Here is a 21,908-nt window from a genome sequence, read left to right on the forward strand (position 1 = left end):
GGACGGGCAGACCCAGGAGGTGGATCCACTGGGCCGAACTCCTTGATGATGGTAAGGGGTCCGGTAGCTGGAGCACTACAGGTAGCAGGACAGTCCGAGCACACGAGTATAATGGTGAAGTCCCTGGGACGACGGAGTCACTGATGGTAGTCCGGGTGACGAAGCTCAGGTTCGGAAGCCGAGATGATGTCAGGCGGAATCCGGAACCGTTGGAGCGAGATGACGGGTCACCGCAGGGATCAGAGATGGTACGAACGGTCAGGATGGCAGATAGACAGCGTTCGGTGTTCGGGATTCGGCAGGACCGGATGGCAAGACAGGATCGGCTCTAGAAGAGAGAGAGGTGAGTATCTCACAGGAACACAAGGAGACCTGACTCCTAGTTTGGGAAACACGAAGAACAGGCCCCGCCCACTTGGACACTAAACCCCTTTATACCCTGTACCTGTGTGCTTCATTTCCTGTCAGTGGACGCTGGCCCTTTAAGAAAGGGTCAATGACCGCGCGCGCGCCCTAATGCGCATGCGCGCGGCCCGGGTGCCAGAAGCCAGAGCAGGAAGCTGAGAGGAGGAAGCAGCAGAGCCGGGCTGGGGCTGGGAAACCGACGGGCGCCGGGAGCGGGGACCAGGAGGCCTGGGAAGTGCAGGACATGGCGGCTGGAGAGCGGGGAGCGTGGCAGGTGAGCCGGGGATCAGAGCAGGGGACCCGGGGAGCGTGACAGCACCCCCACCCCCACGCCCCCCTCCCCGCAACCGGGACAGGAAGGCACGGATCAGAGGAGTGCCCACATTCTCCCGGGGCTCCCAGGACCTATCCTCAGGACCATACCCTGCCCAGTCCACCAGGAAGAACTGTCGACCCCGTACGGTCTTCATGGCCATGATATCCCTTACCGCATAGATGTCGTCATCGGCAATAGGAGGAGGAGCCGAACTGGCAGCAGCGGAGAAGGGACCAAGGACAACCGGCTTGAGCAGGGAGACGTGGAAGGAATTGGGTATCCTCATCGTGGCCGGGAGCTGTAGCTTGTAGGAGACCTCATTGATCTTGCTGAGGACTTTAAACGGCCCGATGTAGCGAGGACCGAGCTTGTAGGATGGTAGCTTCAATCGGACGTACTTGGAAGCAAGCCAGACGAGATCTCCTGGAGAGAAACACGGAGGGTCCAGACGTCTCTTGTCTGCGTGTCTCTTCATCCGCAGGGAGGCACGTGCAAGGGACACCTTAACCGAGTCCCAAATGGTTGTGAAGTCACGGGCTACAGCATCAGCAGCAGGGACATCCGAGGAAGAGGATACAGGCAATGGGACGGTAGGCTGAAGTCCGTAAACGACATGGAAGGGAGAGCTGGAGGAGGACTCACTGACGTGGTGATTATGGGAGAATTCAGCCCAAGGAAGAAGCGTGGACCAGTCGTCATGATGGGCGTTGACGTAGTGACGTAAGAAGGAGGTCAATATCTGATTGACCCGTTCCACTTGGCCGTTCGACTGAGGATGGTAGGCTGAAGAAAAGTCCAGAGTCACTCCCAGATGTTTGCAGAGAGCCCTCCAGAAGCGGGAGGTGAACTGAGTTCCTCTGTCGGACACAATGTGTGATGGAAAGCCATGCAAGCGGAAGATGTGATGTATATAGGGGTCCGCGAGTTCCTGGGCAGAGGGCAGTCCAGCCATAGGGACGAAATGAGCCATTTTAGAGAACCGATCCACCACGACCCATATGACTGTGTGTCCGGAGGACAATGGCAAGTCTGTAATAAAGTCCATTGCAATGTGTTGCCACGGAACTGAGGGTATAGGCAGAGGCAGAAGACGGCCATATGGCAGGTGTTTGGGCGTCTTGTTCCTGGCACAAGAGGAGCAGGCAGAGACAAAAGAGGCGACGTCCGTGCGAAGGGATGGCCACCAATAATGACGTACAATCGCACTCCAAGTTCTCTTCTGACCAGCATGACCGGCTGTTTTCGAGGCATGGCCCCAGTGTAACACTTTTTGCCTGTCAGTCTCAGAGACATAGGTCTTCCCGGGCGGTATCTGGGCCAGGGTGACAGGGGCCACCGGAATGATTTTACTAGGACAGATGATGGGTTGGGATGTCTCCTCCTCCTGCTCCATGGGCATGAAAGACCTGGACAAGGCATCAGCGCGTACATTCTTGTCCGCGGGTCGGAAATGGAGCTGGAAATCGAATCTGGCAAAGAACAAGGACCACCTGGCTTGCCGTGGGTTCAGTCGCTGAGCAGACCACAGGTATTCCAGGTTCTTGTGGTCCGTGTAAATAATAACGGGGTACACTGCTCCTTCTAGAAGGTAGCGCCATTCCTCCAGAGCCAGTTTGACTGCCAATAGCTCTCGGTCACCGATGGTGTAGTTGCGTTCGGGCGCTGAGAAGCTCTTGGAGAAGAAACCGCAAGTCACCATCTTCCCGGAGGAGGACTTCTGCATGAGCACTGCTCCGGCTCCCGAGGAGGAGGCATCCACCTCCAAGGTGAACTGGCGGTTTAACTCCGGACGGTGGAGTACAGGAGAGGAGGCAAATGCCCGCTTCAGAGAGCCAAACGCGGCGTCGGCCGCAGGTGACCAGTCTTTTGGATTAGCCCCCTTCTTGGTCAAGGCGGAGAGAGGAGCAGTCAGAGCAGAGAAATGAGGGATGAACTGGCGGTAATAGTTGGCGAATCCCAGAAAGCGTTGGATTGCCTTCAGTCCAGAAGGAGGAGGCCAGTTGAGAATGGAGACCTTCTTTGGATCCATCTGCAGTCCGGTATCGGAGATGAGATAACCCAGGAAGGGGAGAGAAGACTGCTCAAAGACACACTTCTCGTACTTGGCGTACAGACGATTCTCTCTCAGTCTTTGTAGAACCAGCTGCACGTTCTCTCTGTGGGTTTGGAGGTCCGGAGAGAAGACAAGGATATCATCCAGATACACCACCACACAGACGTAGAGAAGGTCCCGGAAAACGTCGTTCACCAATTCTTGAAAGACTGCTGGTGCGTTACACAGGCCGAAGGGCATCACGCAGTATTCATAGTGCCCATCGCGAGTATTGAACGCGGTCTTCCATTCGTCCCCAGAGCGGATGCGGACCAGGTTGTAGGCACCCCGAAGATCCAACTTGGTGAACACACGAGCTCCTCTAAGCCGATCAAACAATTCGGGGATGAGCGGCAGGGGGTACTTGTTTTTCACGGTGATTTGGTTCAATCCCCGGTAGTCTATGCATGGGCGTAAGTCGCCTTCTTTCTTCTTAACGAAGAAGAAACCTGCTCCAGCAGGAGAGGAGGATCTCCGAATGAATCCCCTTGCCAGGCTCTCTGTGATGTAAGTAGACATGGCCCTTGTTTCGGCTGGAGACAGTGGATATATCCGTCCTCGAGGTGGTGTAGTTCCCGGGAGCAGGTCGATGGCACAATCGTAAGGACGATGTGGTGGAAGTACCTCTGACTCCTTTTTATCAAAGACGTCCGCGAAGGGCCAATAGGCCGAGGGCAGTCCCGGTAGGGACTCTGGAACCGGAGGTCGCCGGATGGGTTGTATGGTCTTCAGACAGTTCTCATGGCAAGAAGAGCCCCATCGGGTGATTTCACCAGTGCCCCAGCTGACGGATGGTTCGTGTGTCTGTAACCAGGGAAGTCCCAGCAGGATTTGATGGGACATGTGTGGAAGGACGTAGAGAGCGATGTTCTCGGTGTGCAGGGCACCGATACGCAGTTCGACCGGCCTGGTGATCCAGGAGATGGTGTCAGAGAGGGGTCTCCCATCCACAGAGGCTATCACGAGGGGTTTGTCGAGTGGAGTAACAGGCACCTGGTACTTGTCCACAGTGGCCTGCTGGATGAAATTGCCTGCTGCCCCAGAATCGAGGTACGCCTCAGCCGTGAACCGCGTCTCTCCCGTTGTCACTTGAACTGTCCACATAACCGGGTCTGAGAGAGTCCCAGCACCTAGGGTGGCCTCTCCTACCAACCCTAGGCTTTGGAGTTTCCCGGCCTCTCTGGACAGGAGCGTAGCAGGTGTGTGCCCTCTCCGCAGTAGAAGCAGAGGCCCTTGGCGAGCCGCTCTGCTCGACGTTGTTCAGACTGCCGCACGCGGTCGATCTGCATGGGCTTGTCGACGGAGACACCAGATGCCGTTGACTGGAGTACGGCGGGCTTCTGCGGAGGAGAGGAATGCCGTACCGGACGTCTCTCACGGGACACCTCTTTGGATCGCTCCTGAAAGCGAATGTCCACTCGAGTCGCTAGGGTAATCAGGGCATCCAGGGTGGACGGTACGTCACGACCAGCCAGCTCATCTTTAATTCGACCCGAGAGTCCTTCCCAGAAGGCGGCGGTTAGAGCCTCGTTGTTCCACCCGAGTTCCGAAGCCAAGGTGCGAAAACGGATGGCGTATTGACCCACCATCAGAGTCCCCTGACGTAACCGGAGAAGAGATGAGGCAGACGCGGAGGCGCGTCCGGGCTCGTCAAAGGTGCCACGAAAAGCCTGCAGGAACTCCTGGATGTTCTTGGTCACCGGATCCTCCCTTTCCCACAAGGGGTTCATCCATGCCAGAGCCTCACCCTCTAGATGGGACATGATGAAGGCGACCTTGGCTTGGTCGGAGGCAAACAAATGCGGCAGCTGCGTGAAATGGAGGGAGCATTGGTTTATGAATCCCCTGCAGGTCTTGGGATCTCCGGCGTACCGGGGTGGTGAGGCCAAACGAAGTCTGGAAGCATCCGAAGAGGCTGCCACGGGAGCTGGAGCCGTGGATTGACTAGTGGAAGCCCGAGATGCTGAAGATGTCACTGACGCTTGTAGCGTGTTCAGGCGGGCGTCCACAGAAGACATGAATTGCAGCATGCGGGTCTGAGTCTCACGCTGGCGTGAGAGTTCCTCCTGTAAGGCTGCTAGTGCTGCAGCGGGATCCATGGCCTGTTCTTACTGTTAGGGCCAGGTGGACGGGCAGACCCAGGAGGTGGATCCACTGGGCTGAACTCCTTGATGATGGTAAGGGGTCCGGTAGCTGGAGCACTACAGGTAGCAGGACAGTCCGAGCACACGAGTATAATGGTGAAGTCCCTGGGACCACGGAGTCACTGATGGTAGTCCGGGTGACGAAGCTCAGGTTCGGAAGCCGAGATGATGTCAGGCGGAGTCCGGAACCGTTGGAGCGAGATGACGGGTCACCGCAGGGATCAGAGATGGTACGAACGGTCAGGATGGCAGATAGACAGCGTTCGGTGTTCGGGATTCGGCAGGACCGGATGGCAAGACAGGATCGGCTCTAGAAGAGAGAGAGGTGAGTATCTCACAGGAACACAAGGAGACCTGACTCCTAGCTTGGGAAACACGAAGAACAGGCCCCGCCCACTTGGACACTAAACCCCTTTATACCCTGTACCTGTGTGCTTCATTTCCTGTCAGTGGAAGCTGGCCCTTTAAGAAAGGGTCAATGACCGCGCGCGCGCCCTAATGCGCATGCGCGCGGCCCGGGTGCCAGAAGCCAGAGCAGGAAGCTGAGAGGAGGAAGCAGCAGAGCCGGGCTGGGGCTGGGAAACCGACGGGCGCCGGGAGCGGGGACCAGGAGGCCTGGGAAGTGCAGGACATGGCGGCTGGAGAGCGGGGAGCGTGGCAGGTGAGCCGGGAATCAGAGCAGGGGACCCGGGGAGCGTGACACTTATCAACGCCCCCAACAACCAGCTAGGTCGCTCTGCAGGTCCGGATCGCTGTTGAGTTGTTGGCCAGGTTTGCCTGTTTGACAGCTCACAAGAGACTTAGCAGAGACTTAGGGAGGTCGCTGTTACGTCACAAAACCGGTGACGTTACAGCGATGTCGTTTGAGATGTTGCAGTGTGTAAACCCAGCTTTAAAGCTGGGTTTACACACTGCAACATCTCAAACGACATTGCTGTAACGTCACCGGTTTTGTGACGCAATAGCGATGTTGTTTGCGATGTTGCAGTGTGTGAAACTTATCAGCGACCCGGCCCCTGCTGTGAAGTTGCAATCGTTACAAATCGGTCAGGACCATTCCTAGGTCCTTTGTTTCCCGCTGTGCAGCATGAAGTTTCAGTGTGTGAAGACTTTGCAGAGACTTTGTTAGCAACTTCCCTTTCAAAAGGCTGCTTATCAACGTCCCCAACAACCAGCTAGGTCGCTCTGCAGGTCCGGATCGCTGTTGAGTTGTTGGCCAGGTTTGCCTGTTTGACAGCTCACCAGCGACTTAGCAGAGACTTAGGGAGGTCGCTGTTACGTCACAAAACCGGTGACGTTACAGCGATGTCCTTTGCGATGTTGCAGTGTGTAAACCCAGCTTAAAAGCAGCCTAGTTGTTAACCTCTATTCTCTGTTGATAAGCACAAGCAAAAATTAGCAATCAATGGATAGAAGTGTAAAGTGCATATGATTAAAGAGCCAATATGCTACTACAATCTAATGCACATAATCCCATTCACAATTCATATACTGAGGTACAGCTGTCCTCTAAAGTGCAAATGCTTATTAAATAGTGTGCCAATACATAAGATGCAGTGGAGCTGATAGCAGCCAAACAAAAAGAGGTAGTCAATATCACTTATCGTATTGAGGTCACATGTGCGTCTCAGTGATGCCTCAAATTTGCCTCAACGCGTTTCTCCGTCAGCGGTTCATCAGGAGGCTTGATACTAAATCATGCGACAACAGGATGCCATAATGTCATGATGAGGAGGAGGGGACCTGATGTAATGGAGTCTCCTTAAATAGTATACCAGACAGGATGTGACCAGTCTTACACCCTCCCCCCTTAGCCTCTCTCCTTATAGCTCCACCCCTCCTACAGACATAACACCCATATCCGAGTATAGATAATAAATAATAAAGTGGCTTCAAGATTAAGATGAAGTGAACATTTATAGGAATCTTAGGGTAAGTTCACACAGTGCGTTTTTCGCGGCGTTTTTGCGCAGTTTTCTTCCCCAGCAAAGTCTATGAGTTTTCATTTTTGCTGTCTGCACACAGCGTTTTTTTTCAGCTGCGTTTTTGTGGTGCCACAAAAACGCAGCATGTCAATTATTCCCGCGTTTTTCACTGCGCTTTTCATCCATTGAGTTCAATGGGATGTTGAAAGACGCAATGAGAAACGCAAATAGCTGCGTTTTGGTGCGTTTTGGTGCGTTTCTAAGACCAAAAACGCAGCTATAAACGCAGGAGGTGGGTAGTAAAGTGACGTGTACAGGAAGAGGATTCTTTCTGTCAGTATATACAGAAGCGTGAATCCTCCCGGTACCGTCACCGCCGCGTCCACCTCCCGTCTTGTGCATGTATGCTGCCGTGCGGCGCCATGTACAGGCAGGAGGTGGAAGCGGCTGCGAAAACAAAAGTTAACAGTAGAAAAAAAAAAAAAAGTTATACTCACCTGTCTGCAGACTCCCGGTGCCATGCCCGCTCCCATCTCCTCTCACGGTATCGCCACCCCCGCTCCGGCTGTGTGCAGACGGCCGGGAAACCTCCGATGGATGCAGGACCTGGCGATGGATCACCTGATGCAGTCACCTGACGCATCAGGTGATCGTAAGTATCGCGGTGACGTCAGGAGACTTCATTCCTGATTACCGGCAGCTGCTGCAGCGATCGGACAGGATCAGACTCCCGCCCCATCGCTCCAGGAGCTGCCGGTAATCAGCACATAAGTGAGTATTATTTTTTTTTTTTTTTTCACCGATGCATCTGCTGATTGTATAAACGGCTTTAATACAATCAGCTGATGTGTGATGGGATTCAGGCACTTGATCCTGACACATCATCTGATCGCGTTGCCTTCCAGCAAACCGATCAGATGATATTGGATCCGGATTGGACATCGCGGGACCCTTGACCCAGGATTACTGCGGAGGGGGGGTTCTTTATTTCAATAAAGATGGAGTCACTAATTGTGTTGTGTTTTATTTCTAATAAAAATATTTTTTTGTGTGTTGTGTTTTTTTTTATCTTTACTAGAAATTCATGGTGGCCATGTCTAATATTGGCGTGACACCATGAATTTCGGGCTTAGGGCCAGCTATACAGCTAGCCCTAACCCCATTATTACCCAGCGAGCCACCCGGCATCAGGGCAGCTGGAAGAGTTGGATACAGCGCCAGAAGATGACGCTTCTATGAAAGCGCCATTTTCTGGGGTGGCTGCGGGACTGCAATTCACAGCGAGGGTGCCCAGAAAGCATGGGCACCCTGCACTGTGGATTCCAATCCCCAGCTGCCTAGTTGTACCCGGCTGGACTCAAAAATTGGGCGAAGGTCACGTCATTTTTTTTTTAAATTATTTCATGAAATTCATGAAATAATTTTAAAAAAAAAGGGCTTCCCTATATTTTTGGTTCCCAGCCGGGTACAAATAGGCAGTTGGGGGTTGGGGGCAGCCCGTACCTGCCTGCTGTACCCGGCTAGCATACAAAAATATGGCGAAGCCCACGTCATTTTTTTTGTTTGGGGGGGCAAAGAAATCCTGCATACAGTCCTGGAAGGAGGATGCTGAGCCTTGTAGTTCGACAGCTGTTGTCTGCTCTCCTGCATACACTATTGGATGGAGGATGCTGAGCCTTGTAGGTCTGCTCCCCCTGACTCTCCCTCAAGCATATAGTCCTGGATGGAGCATGCTGAGCCTTGCAGTTCTGCAGCTGTCTGCTCTTCTGCATACACTAGTGGAGAATGAAGAACACATTGAAGAAGGAAATTACATCAGACCTTTTTTTTTGTTCACTGATAAAAAAACGCATAAAGACGCAGTGAGCAAAAACGCAGCAAAACGCAGCAAAAAAACGCACCAAATCGTGGCGTTTTTTTGACGCGGGTGCGTTTTTGTGCAGTTTTTGCCGCAAAAAACGCACAAAAACGCAGCGTCAAAAAAACGCAGTGTGTGAACCTAGCCTTACAGTGTAAATGGCCCAAAAGTGTTTACCTATTTAAACTCCTGCCATTCCAGCGCCATCACATCAGAGATCGCAGCCAGTCTTCATTTACTAGGCTATATTGATGGCAACCTACCAACACACATGACCACTACCTCTGCAGTCACATTGCTGAGCGCTGAGTGGTGGGGGTTTAAACAGGTAAGTTAATGTTTATTTTTCTTATTATTATGTCCTTCCTATTAGCCCATTTACTCTTAACCATGGACAACCCCTTTAACCTTGCATACATTCCAATTTTGGTTGTTTTCTGACCACATCCTTAATTCCGATAAAGCGTTTTCTTTTATATTTATGCAATAAGTTTTCTCTGCTGTGCTACTAATGGATGGAAAATCTCAGTTGGTTAGTGGATGGAATATCAGTGTTATAGTTATCTATTGAGTTAAGACCCATTTACCGGGTACATAATCAGCAAGTCAAAGAGAAAAACACTCTTTGGTTAACCTGATCATTAATGCAAGCCATTAATTTAAAGTTGTCAGCAGCACTTGGCCCCTGCAAACTGGGGAAGTGTTGCTGACAACATTCACACAACATGTGGACATAAAGATCATATTAATAATTGTTCTGTTCCCAGACAATTTTGTTGTTTTGTTGGCCCATGTATACTGATTGACTTACATACAATCAACTAACGCTTGTCTTTGGGAAGACATTGGCCTATCTAAATAGTCTGAGAAGACCCTTTTAAGGCCCGTCATACTGCTTGTCAGGGGCAGCGTACTCGAATATGATTGATAGTTTGGTCCCCTGACGTGATGATCACTCCCTGACCCAAACTGTGGGCTCTCCCCCCAGTCTGCAAACAAAGACAGTTTTGAAGCTTGCTGGATCCAGTGACCGGCGAGCTTCAGACCTGAGATTATTATAGGCTCTTTTTCTCTATTTGTCAAGTGTAGCTCTCTCGGGGGAGACCTCGAGTGAATCTGGTGTCAGTGGTGTCAGAAGGTCATAGTGGCTTGTCGCTGGCAGGTTCATTTTCTTTTCTGCCTTGCTGCTGGCTGTAGCTGTTAATCTCAGGTGTGGCTCTCTGGTATCACTCCCCTTCCCTATTTAAGTCATGTGATCTGATCACATGATGCCTGTGATAGAAACTGAATACTCATTTCTGTGTGGTCCACTTTGAAAAGAGCCTGCTCTGGAAGAAGTCTGTCTTGCTGTGTGTGCAGCAATGATGTTTGCTGTGTTGAAGTCGCCTGGAGTGTTTTTTTCCTTTGCATGTCTATTTTCCCTGTTTATATTTCTTCCCTTGTGTTTCTGTATTGTAGTGGTGAGTCTAGTGATCTCATCGGTCTACACACTAGCCAGGGTGAGTGGAGAACTAGCTGAGGGCCGAAGATATCTGGCTCTGCGACAGGTTGAAAGAACATGTATAGGCATTCTAGGGAGCTTAGGAGTCAGCTTGAGGGGAGTTTAGGAGGTGTCCCTTCGTCGCTCTCACTAGTGGCAGGGATCTCCATTGTAACGTGACCCCTATGTCCCCTGTGTGTTGAAACATCTTCTGGGGGTTTAACCTGCTAGTCACGTGCGTGACACTATTGGAAAGAAGTTATAAGTGCTGTGCTCCATGCCGAGTAGACCAGCTACTATGGATAGACTGTAAAGGTGGACGTAACCTTGGCAACGAGCAGTAAACAATAACATAAAAAGCTATCCAGTCTTGAGAATGGAGAGGATTTTTAATAACAACTAAAAAGGGAAAGTTGATTGTTTTTACAAGCTCTTTGTAATTGTAACTATTTATGATTACGAGAAAACCCCTTTAAGCGAGTAACCTTGTACTAGAACAAATGGGGCAGAAACTAAGCAAATCTCTCACTGACACTACCAGTGGTAGAGCAGTAGTACAATGTAATCTCGTCAGTTTTGCCATGACACAGTTCTTTACCATTTATCTTAATAAAATGTAATCAAGTCTCTTCTGCACTTTGTGTGATAATTACCGTCTGGTCAGAAACAAAATCGGTAAAAACCCCAACTAGCAAAGAGTTGGACGCTTTAGAAAATCAAAGGTCTTATCGTTACTTATCAATATTTGGCCATGATTCAGGATCTAGCTAGCATTTATAAGTCTAGTTTGTATCCAGTTCATCTTGTGGAAGGATGAAGCTGTCACCAACTAAGCAATGCAGTGCGGTCTCGGTGATCCATTTGTCTGGTTGTAATTCAGTGAGAGGGTGATTAAACTAACACCCAATATAAGAGTGTAACCCAAGAATGACCCCTTCCTCCTAACGTGACCACATGCCACTTATCTATTCCCCATCCGCTTATGATCCTGCATGCAGTTTTTGTAATGCACTAGAATGGCTCGTAAAAAGGAATTCCACCCAAAGCTCATAACTTGCCTGTTGCTTTATTACAATATCCCTGGATTACAGTAGACACAGGGAAAGCAGACAGATGTTCGTTCAATATTGAGGTATGTCATTATACTGTATACTTTGCTGTTATTGGAAAAATTTTACATAACAAAATAATTTGATTTGAAATTTCCTAAAACAGCAGACTCATGCAGAATAACAATGAAAGGGGCAAAACAGTCATGTAAATGAACCACAAGAATTGTTCTTAGCATGAATTTTATTATCTTATCACCAAATTCCACACTGAAGGCACTTACAAAATGTGCCCCATTACTTTATATAAAAATACATTCTCATTTCTACTCCTGTGTGTTTTTTTCCCACCATGGTCATTAAACCTCCTTCAATAAGTGACATGCCACTAAGTTCAGTATTTTCTTTAGTGCATTCCTCCAGAAAACCAAAGTGGGTAACCAGTGGCGTAACTAGAGTTTGATGGGCCCTGGTGCAAAATTTGGACCTAGGGCCCCAACATCCCCCCTGTCCCCACCCCCTCGGGGTACAGGATAATTACGCTGACACTTGGCTCATTCCCTCTGCACCCACCTTTTTCATACTACAATATCCCAATATAATATCTGATATTATAATGCATCTCATAGTCCCCCATATATTATAATACACCCCCGATAGTCCTCCATATATTATAATACACTCCCCATAGTCCTCCATATATAGTAATACACTCCCCATAGTTCTCCATATAGTATAATGCACCTCCATTGTCCTCCATGTATTATAATGCACCCCCATAGTCCTGCATATAGTTTAATGCATCCACATAATCCTCCATGTTTTATAATGCAGTCCATATTCCTCCATATAGTATTATATAGCCCCCATATAGTATTATGCAGCCCCCTAATGCCATTATGCAGCCCACATGTAGTAGCATACAGCCCCCATATCGTTTAATGTACCCCCATAGTCATTTAGCCATCGTGATTAAATACATACTCACTTCTCCTCGTTGCCCCGCTGCTCTAGTCTCCTCAGCATGTCCACTGTTCTGCCATTATGTACATCTCAGCACAGCGTACAGTAGTGACGTCATCGCGCTCCGCTGTGCTGACACATCAGAGCACAGATACAGTGGGAGAATGATAAGAGAGGGAGCACACCGCTCACTCTCTCATCATTGCTTTCAGTTGTATCGGCATCTGCAATGCTGATACAATTGAAAGTGCGATCCTCAGTGGGAGGTCCAAGAGGGGTGGGGGGACCGCGTGGTCTGCCGCTAATGGCGGTGTGCCACTGGCTGAGGTCCTCGGGCCCTCTGAACCCCCGGGCCCAGTCGCGATGGTGACCCCTGCGACTGCGATCATTCCAGCCCTATGGGTAATGTATCTCAGATTCTCACTGAATGGGGCAGTCCCTGTGTGGACCCACATCAGTGTACACTTCAATCTCATGAGAGTTCATTACTTGTGAACACACCCTAATAGTCATTCTACTTCTCAATTGTGGCTCTTTTCTCTGGCTAAAAGATCCGTAATTTATCGCTGTATGATAAAAATGAACAAATGATAATATACAATAAGGGATTCTAAATCCAAGAATAATCACGAAGAAAAGAAAAAATCCCTTAAAGCTTAAAACACCACTCCAGCATTTTTCTTTTTCAGCGCTGGAGCGGTGCTTTTAACTTAAGGTACCTGCCCCTAATCTTTTACGGAACCTCATTTTGACCTTTTCTCGGCCTCTCTCCAGTCCTGCGGCACCATCTTGTGACTGCAAATTCTGACTGGCAGTAAGATAGATTTTAAATCACAAGCTCTAAATGCAAGTCTTTTTTGACGATATGCATGCACTATCTTATGTACATAATTCATACAGAGTTTTCATTCAGTATGGAGTTTAAATGGTGGTCGCTTTCATTGAACTGTCCAACATCTGGTTCTGGCCAGGAGAGGTTAAGGGGATAGAGACAGTTTCCTGTCATGAGATCAGATAGGGCCCACCATACAGAAAGAGAAAACCTATGGTCTGATTAGTCACTAGTGAGCAGAGCTGCCAGACTTGGGTATGCCAGAGGTAAGAGGATACTGGGACAGTAAATAGTGTGATCCTGAGAGAAAGTGAGAGAATTGACCAATGGACAGAGTGATTGACTGAAGATGACTTCTGGGACAGGACACCTAGCAGGTCAGCCCTGTGTTTGTAATTTAGAAAGGTAATGGGCCAGGACGGGGCAGAAGGTGAGATTAATAAAATGTCCTGTGCAGGAGTTCCAATACTTCAGAAGTACAGAACCTAAGTCCGGCTACATTAGCAAACAAACTCCTTTAAAAGGAAGAAGAAGCAGAACCTCGGGTTGTGAATAGGACTCTAACTAACTGGACTATAGTACTGACCTGGGTTGTGGTAAAGTAAGTGAGAGACGATGAAGCCATGACAGCTAGACTTGAACAAAAAATGAATTTGAAGTTGGAGAAGTAAAGAGACTTTCCATGAAAATGATCTATTTTGTAAAGGAAACGTTTGTGAAGATATGCACTCGCTATCTACTGTACATAATCTCTACAGAGTTTTGTTCAATAAAGAGTTTATTTTGAGGCCTGCAAGGGCTTAATGCCCCCATAGCACAAGTCTACACAGCCAACCAGAACCCCCATCTTCATGGAATGTGTTCTGATGTCGGAAACTAGTACCTGGCTCATGGCTACCGCCACATGCTACATTGCAGTGGCGCCGCCATTCTCGGCAAGTCTTGTGACATTGTTGTGTCGCGGGCGGGGAGAGCGCTGCACTCACCACGCTCGGGTCCGGCGCTGCTGCTACTGCTGCTCGGTGGCTCGAGCGGTGGGCCGGATCCCAGGGACTCGAGCGGCGCTCCTCGCCCGTGAGTGAAAGGGGTGGTTTGTTGGGGTTTGGGATGTCGGTTTGTGACGCCACCCACGGTATGTGGTGAGGTTGGGACACCACCGCTGCTCTGTACGGGGATCCCGGGAGCGATGACAGGGAGCAGCTGGGATGGTTCTCTCCCCTCTGTGGGTAGGGGGAATTTTGGTGGTCCCGGGGCCCGGTGATCTTGACTGGAAGGTGGATGGCGGGGTTTGGCGAGGTGCAGGGTCGCGGGGGCAGCGCGGTGCCTGACGGCACAGTGGTACTCACTCAGCCAGTAACGTACACGGACTCTCTGGTAAAACAGACGGCTGGATGGATGGGTCCCACAGGCGGCTGCGGTGATCACTCCCGGTAGGTTGACGGTGACTGTTTGCCAGAGGAGCCTTTTATTGCCCGCAGGCGCTGGCCCTGGGAACCCTAGCTGTGGCGGTAGCTGTATTTCCCTTCACGGTTGAGCGGTTGCCTTCAGTCGGGTCTTTACTGCTGGGAAACCCCGGAGGTTCCCGTCGCTGACGGATTTGACCGGTTTAACGGTGACTCCAAGCCTGGTCGGGGTCCGATCCGGAACCGGCGGGCCGCCGCCCGTCCCCGGTCCTTACGGTTGTGCGTCAATAGGCCTCTCCTGCAGACGGTCTGCCAACCACCGTCTGCCAACTTTGCTCTCAGGTGCCCGGGCCACGTACCCGGACACGGTCAGTCTGCTCCAGCTCCTCAACTACTACTTCCACCCTTCACTTTCCTTCACGGAACTTCAACTAACTCGCTTTTCCCGCCTCCAGGGCTGTGAACTGCTCAGTGGGAGGAGCCAACTGCCTGGCTCCACCCCACCTGGTGTGGCTATCAGCCCCTGGAGGGAGGCAACAAGGATTTGTGTCTGACTTTGGTGTTCCTAACCGTGGTGTGGGGTGTGTTGTTGCAGTACCTGTGACGTCCTGGCTTGTCCAGGGCGCCACAGTTGTATCACGGTTCTGCAGCAGCCAATCATTGTCTGCTGATCAACTGTAGCTCATCAATATTTGGTCAAAGAAAACATTTACTATGATGAAATGGTAAGGCTGGCATCTAAAAAGCAGCTGCAGCAGACCCCGCAGCACCACAAAGTCATGAGACCCACTGGGAATAGGTGGAATGAGTATCCATCATTTTTATTTTAAATTGGACCCTGAAGTTTTTCAGCTGGGGGGTCCAGTAGGCACAATCTCTAAATTTTACTGATATGTAATAAAAGTATTCATAATTTCCATAAATCATAAAAGCAATGTAGCTCAGTGTGTAACGCAGGGCAAGTCATGAAGTGTACACCAAGGGAGATACCATATAATTACAGCCACCAGAGATGTAGTCCAAGGCAAGAATTGCTTCAGGAGATTCAGAGGTAATAGCATAAGGAGTATAAATGATTGGTCACCTTACTATAGGGCGCAATTCCACTGAAAGATAATCATGAAAGAGCATACTTAATAACACTCATTTCACGAACGTCTTTCAGTGTAAATAGTCTGCAGATCACCTACTGAACAAGCAAAATGCTCAATTATCTGGTGACATGGTCATTGGCACAGTGCCAGAGTTTATCTTTTACGGCAGACATTGTCCTGTATGACCACAGGATGCATGGTAGCTTATGCGCACTGAGCAATCTTAAACATACCCATCAGAGCTGTGTAAACAGGTTATTAAACAACTACTGATCGTTAAAGGGTTACCGATCGGCAGTCATTCAGTGTCGTTGGTAGGTCTTTGTAAACAGACTCTTAATCAATAGTTCACAAACTTCTGATTCAGATTCAGATGCATTTTCATTGATGATTCATAGAATCATAGAAGCATAGAATGGTAGAGTTGGAAGGGACCTCAAGGGCCATCGGGTCCAACCCCTTGCGAGTGCAGGTTTTCGTAAATCATCCCAGCTATATGTTTATCCCGTTTCCATTTGAAGATTTCCATTGATGGAGAGCTCACCATAAAATCATAGAATGAATGATGATTCGGGGAGCTTTATCAGTGGGAAACAAATTCAATTACAGTCCAGTTACAAAGCATGGTAATCGGTACTAGTCTTGTCCATATCATTACATGCTGGTCAGATATGCAGCTCCATGTCTACCCTAAAGGTTAGAGGTTAAAAAGGACCCATCGCTTCCTCCAAAAAATTATTTAAATACCTTGTAAAATTCCCTGAGCTCAATTTTTATGAGACAGTGACATACCATAATTTACACAGTTTGGATGTTTCCTATGTTTTTTAATTAGATGTGGATTACAGTGTACATGACCCATATTTGTTTATAAGATTTATGAATATTCTAAAAAAATTGAGTAAAAGATAAGTTTTAAAGGATGTTTTGTTTTATAATTCTAGGCCTTCTCCCAGTCATCCATATGTCCTTCTGATATACCGTATACCGTGTTTTTCCAAAAATAAGACACTGTCTTATATTTTTTTTTGTTGCCTCAAAAAAAGCGGTAGGGTCTATTTTCGGGGTAGGGCTTATTCTTGGGGAAGCACAGTTGGAGGTAAGTTTACCCCCCCAAAAAAAGGAGATCCCCTTCATAGAACAATCATACTTACCAGACCCCAGATGTCTGTGTGGTTCCCAGGTGTTCCTGCAATCTTCACCAGGTGCTCCCAGAAGGTATTCTCCACGTGGTCCCCCCCTGCTCCTGGCCGGAACACTCACATAAACCAGCTTGCGTGCACACATACACGATAGATCGAGCACACACACTCACCATATCTGGTGATACCAATTGCTTACGTCCAGCAGGGGAATCTGGGACACAGTGCAATGGAATGCATAGAGGACCTGTGGTGGAACGCATCAATGTGTTCCACCGCAGGTCCTTCATACATTTCATCGCAGGTCCTCATGCTCCACTGCCCTGCATCCAAGGTTCTCATGCCGGCTATAAGCAATTGGTATCGCCGGATGTAGTGAGTGTGTGTGCTCTGATGTGTGTGTGTCCGATCTGATGTGTGTGCATGTGTGTGGGTGTGCGATCTAATTGTGTGCGCAATCTGATGTGTGTGGGTGTGCGATTTGTGTCTGAGTGTGCGATCTGATGTGTGTGGGTGTGCGATTTGTGTCTGAGTGTGCGATCTGATGTATTTGGGAGTGCGATTTGTGTCTGAGTGTGCAATCTGATGTGTTTAGGAGTGCGTTCCGCTGCAGATCATCCCATTCAGCATCTGGTGAGTATGATTGTGGGGTCTTCTCTCTTCTGTCTTTTCTCTTTTGGGGGTGTCTGCTTTCTAGAATGAAGTGTCCTGCAGTATACTTTACCATTTTTAGCTGCATGGACACTTCAATATTGAACCGCTGCTAGGGCTTATTTTCAGGGTAGGGCTTATTTTTAAGCCTTACATCGAAAATGCTGAAAATTCCTGGTAAGGCTTTTTTTAGGGAGGGCTAATTTTTGGAAAAACACAGATGTAAATGTTGGCTATATGGACCACTATAGCTACATTATGCCAGTGCATTATTCCCCTGTGTCTTTTATCAGTTGAATAGGCACTTAGAGACTAAACACAAGGAATAATGAAGTGAGTTTTGAGTAAACCAGACAATTTTTGGAGAAGCGCAGGAGGAAATAGAGGAAACTAACCCAGAAAAAGGGCAGAATGACCTAGCACAATATACTCCGCTTAGTATAACTATGAAACTGCAACTCCAGTGTCTTATTAGATTGTATAATTATATACTTACATTTCGATAAAATATCACTTCTGTATCATCTTCTGGTGCGGGCATTCAGCATTCCTTCTGGAAAAATAGATGTCACTAGGGTCAGACAGTGAAAAACAGTGTAGAGACCCTCCAACCCTTGGCATGCCTGAAAAGACACACAAACATCACTCATTATGTACAATTAAGTATTTTTAAGAGGTTTTGTGGCAAATGTAATGAACTGATCTGGATGGTTGGAAGAAAAGGTAATAAATAAAAATATCTAAAGTGAATGAAATTACAATAAAACTATAATTTACCAAAAAGTGTTTTTGCTATAATTTTTGAAAATCAATGCAAAAATGCGAAACAATTTTACAATAACGTTGCAATGTGCGAATGCAGCCTACTGCAAAGGACTCTATAACCTGTTACTGTTCTGCTTACCTACTAAAGGAAAAGTGTCAACTGATAAATGCTGCCCAAACCAGGGCCATCATGATTCAGACCACCTTCTGCATCCCAAACTATAGCTTTTTTGAGAAAAATAGTTGAAAGTGGGACCAGGGACAATGTGACCAGTCCAACAGGCAGGTCTCGCTGGCTTCTACCCTCCCACTCAGCAAGACTGACCAGCCGATTGTGGCTGGTCCTATCATTAAAGCGGCTAATGCTAAAATTCGTGTTGGACTCTGCTGGTGAAGGGATTAATGATATTATTGGAAAACTAAAGTATTGATGTTAACATTTCAGTGTTAAATCTAACATCCCTGATGGTCTATGGTTGTCAAAGGGTTAATTTCTTAGCGGTCTAGTACAATCAAAGCCTTAATGTTAATATCCTTAATGGTCCTGAATTGTGAAGGGGCTAGTGCTGAAACCCCCTAGTGGCCTAGAACAGAGAAAGTTTTAATGCTAACATTCCTGGTGGTCTGGGGTTGGGTACGGGCTAATACTAACATCTATGATCAACTTGGGTGATAAATGAGTTGAAGGGAATCTGTCAGCATGGCTTTTCCACCTAATCTGAGAGGAGCATGATGTGTGAGGCAAAAGTACTGTTTAATGTCACTTACTGAACTGCTTGCTGTTTTTAATAAAATCTTTGTTTTATCAGCAGGAGATTATCATTAAAAGAATAGTGGCCTTATGCTATGTATTTCTCTTTCCCCCCCACCATTGATTGGCAGCATTTTTCCTATACATACTGGGCACAGAAAGCTGCCAATCAGTGGTGTGAGCAGAGTTATTCAGAGCTCAGCATTCAGAGAATTGGTAGATCTGCAGCAGATAAAACAGTGATTTTATCCAATCTGTACCAAGCAGCCCAGTAAGTGAAACATTACTGAAATCAGAGTCTCTGTCCCTACATTATTTTGCTCACAAAATACATAGTAAAAACCTAAAGACAGATTCCCTTTAATGCCAATATCTTTGAATAGCTACGTTATTGAATACGTTAATTTTAACATAATTTTTGTCTAGGGTATTGGAGGGGTTAATTTGTCTCAGAACCTCTTTTGAAGGATGCAAAGTTTTCTCTATATGGCTTATTTCTTCCACTTCATGCTTGATACAGTGTGTTTTTAGGAAAGCTGGGAGGTGTCCATTATGGGCACCATTACCGCTCTCATCTAGATGTGAACCAGATGTAACTGAAGAGTGCTGTGGAATATGTTGGCGCTATATATATATAAAATTATAATTATTTCTTATTATGAGGTTCAAATAATGTCAAATTTTGCTAATCATTAATCATCAGTATGGGAGACAATGATGCATTATTATCAGGACTATAGGAAAGCTGTGTGACATCCCCTTTAATAGACTCGATGGAGGGATCTTTTCTCCCAGCCAGATTAAACTATCGACTAGTAGTCAAATGGAGGATATCTCATAGATTTATACCTGAGTTCACTCTTCAATATGGTATTTAAATTAAAGGCAGTCTGTCAGCAGGTTTTTGCCACCTCATCTCAGAGCAGCATGATATAGATAAAGATTCCCTGAATCCAACAAGGAATCACTTAGATTACTGGGTGCAGCAGTTCTGACACAATCAGAGTTTTTAGATTTAGCCATGTAGCAGAGCTGAGAGAGCTGCCCCCACCCACACCAGGCTCTCTATAGACATTGTACATTGACAGTGAGGTGCCAATCAGAGGAGGGGGTGTGTCAGACAACTTGGCACTAGTCACAGGAATGATAAGGTCATGCTGCTAAAACAAACAGTGCAAATAAACATCACCACAGACCTTACCAAGAGAGGCATGGCTGAATTCTCTGTGTTAACCCTTACAACATGCTGTCTTCAGATTACACAGTTTTGAACTCTGCCAAACTGAATGTACTACACACACTCTATAGGAGTGCAAAGCAGTGGGGACAAACAGCTGAACTCCGTCCAGGGCATTTTAAACTATTCCTAATGAAATTACCAATCTAATTGTTTCTTGTCACCAGTTTGGGTAAAGTGCGTGAACCATGAATAGTGTGGTACAGTATTTAGTTATAAGGTAGTCATGCCATCTTGTGACTTATTTAAGGTATTGCATGATTTTTGAGACTCAAAAAAGAAACTGTGATATTCTGCATTAATGCACTAGTAATAATGATAATATCTGATAAAGAAAGTATAGGTGTTTACAGACACACAGACTGTCCTCTACCTTACATAGTACATATAGAAATAAACCTCTTGTGTTTCCACACCAAGGGAAAGTGTACAATGAGGCAGAGTAAACACTGAGGCAGAGTACACACTGATGCAGAGTACACACCATGGAGGTAGAGTACACAGTGAGGCAGAGTACACACTGAGGCAGATTATACACTGAGGCAGAATACACACCATGGAGGCAGAGTACACTCTGAGGGAGAGTATACACTGAGGCAGAGTATACACTGAGGCAGAGTATACACTGAGGCAGAGCATACACTGAGCAAGAGTATACACTGAGGAAGAGTACACACTGAGGCAGAGTGCACACCATGGAGGCAGAGTACACTCTGAGGGAGAGTACACACTGAGGAAGAATACACACTGAGGCAGCGTATACACTGAGGCAGAATACACACCATGGAGGGAGAGTACACACTGAGGGAGAGTATATGTGACGCCCTGGGAAAGCCAGGGGTCACAGGTCACAACACCACCACACCCTACACCCCAGATAGGAACACCAAGGCTAACCAAAAATCCTTGTTGCCTTCCTCCAGGGGCTGATGTTCACACCAGGGGGTGGGCCAGGCGGTTGGCTCCGCAAACCGAGGAGTTCACAGCCCTGGAGGCGGGAAAACCAGGCAGATGAGTTTGAGGAGTGAAGAGAACAGTGAGGGAGTTGAAGTGAAGTGGTAGAGGAGCAAGTGAGAGGAGGAAAGGTGAAGAGAAAGTAACAGTTAAGAAAGCCTGAAGTTAGTCCGGGTGTGTGCCCCGGACTGAGACAGCAAGGTCAGCAGACGGCGGTGACTGTCTGTAGGAGAGGCTGCTTAGAGGTTGCCGGAAGGACCGTGGACGGGTGGTGGCCCGGCGGTACCGGAGCGGTATACGAAGAGCAGTCAGCACCATTGGCAGGGGCCTTTCGGATCCCGGCAAGGCTAGGAGTCGCCGTGAATTTGCCAAATCCGTCAGTGAAGGGGACCTCTGGGTCTCCCAACAACCAAGTCCCGAGTGAAGGCAACAGTCCAACCACTGTAGAGAGACACCGCCACCGCCAAGGCACCAGTTTCTCAGGGCCAGCGCCTGCGGGCAAAGTAGGGCTCCTCTGGCCCATAACCAAGTCGGGGAGCGGGTTACCGGTGGGAACCCATCGCTACCATCATCATCTTAGGTGCAGGAAAAGGGACCGTCACCATCAACTACTGGGGAAAAGCAAGTGCAGCCGTCCGTGGGAACCATTTTTCCAGCCGTGTGTTTTACCGAGAACTGTGTCCCCGTCTCAGGCTGAGTGAGTACCACAGTGCCGTGAGGCACAGCGCTGCCCCCGCGTCCCTGCATCCCACTAAGCCCTGCACCGGCCCTGCCATCCAGCATCCCCCACCTCATCACTGGGCCCCGGGACAACTACCCCCTTCCCACGGAGGGGAGAACCAACAAC

At 48.2% G+C, this 21,908-nt stretch overlaps 1 protein-coding gene and 1 long non-coding RNA gene across 2 annotated transcripts in view; one reads left to right on the plus strand and one right to left on the minus strand.

Annotated features, from left to right (window-relative positions):
• ZNF385C (zinc finger protein 385C) overlaps window positions 1–21,908 on the plus strand; it is a 509,180-nt gene that overhangs the window by 242,563 nt on the left and 244,709 nt on the right. The window lies entirely within an intron of this gene.
• The window catches only part of LOC142311516 (uncharacterized), a 92,936-nt gene that overhangs the window by 10,547 nt on the left and 60,481 nt on the right, over window positions 1–21,908 (minus strand). Inside the window, exon 2 of the long non-coding RNA XR_012754274.1 lies at window positions 17,851–17,977. This is a non-coding gene — a long non-coding RNA (uncharacterized LOC142311516). The remainder of the gene's footprint in view (window positions 1–17,850; window positions 17,978–21,908) is intronic.

Source organism: Anomaloglossus baeobatrachus, chromosome 5, assembly GCF_048569485.1.
Source record: "Anomaloglossus baeobatrachus isolate aAnoBae1 chromosome 5, aAnoBae1.hap1, whole genome shotgun sequence".
Lineage (NCBI taxonomy): Eukaryota > Metazoa > Chordata > Amphibia > Anura > Aromobatidae > Anomaloglossus > Anomaloglossus baeobatrachus.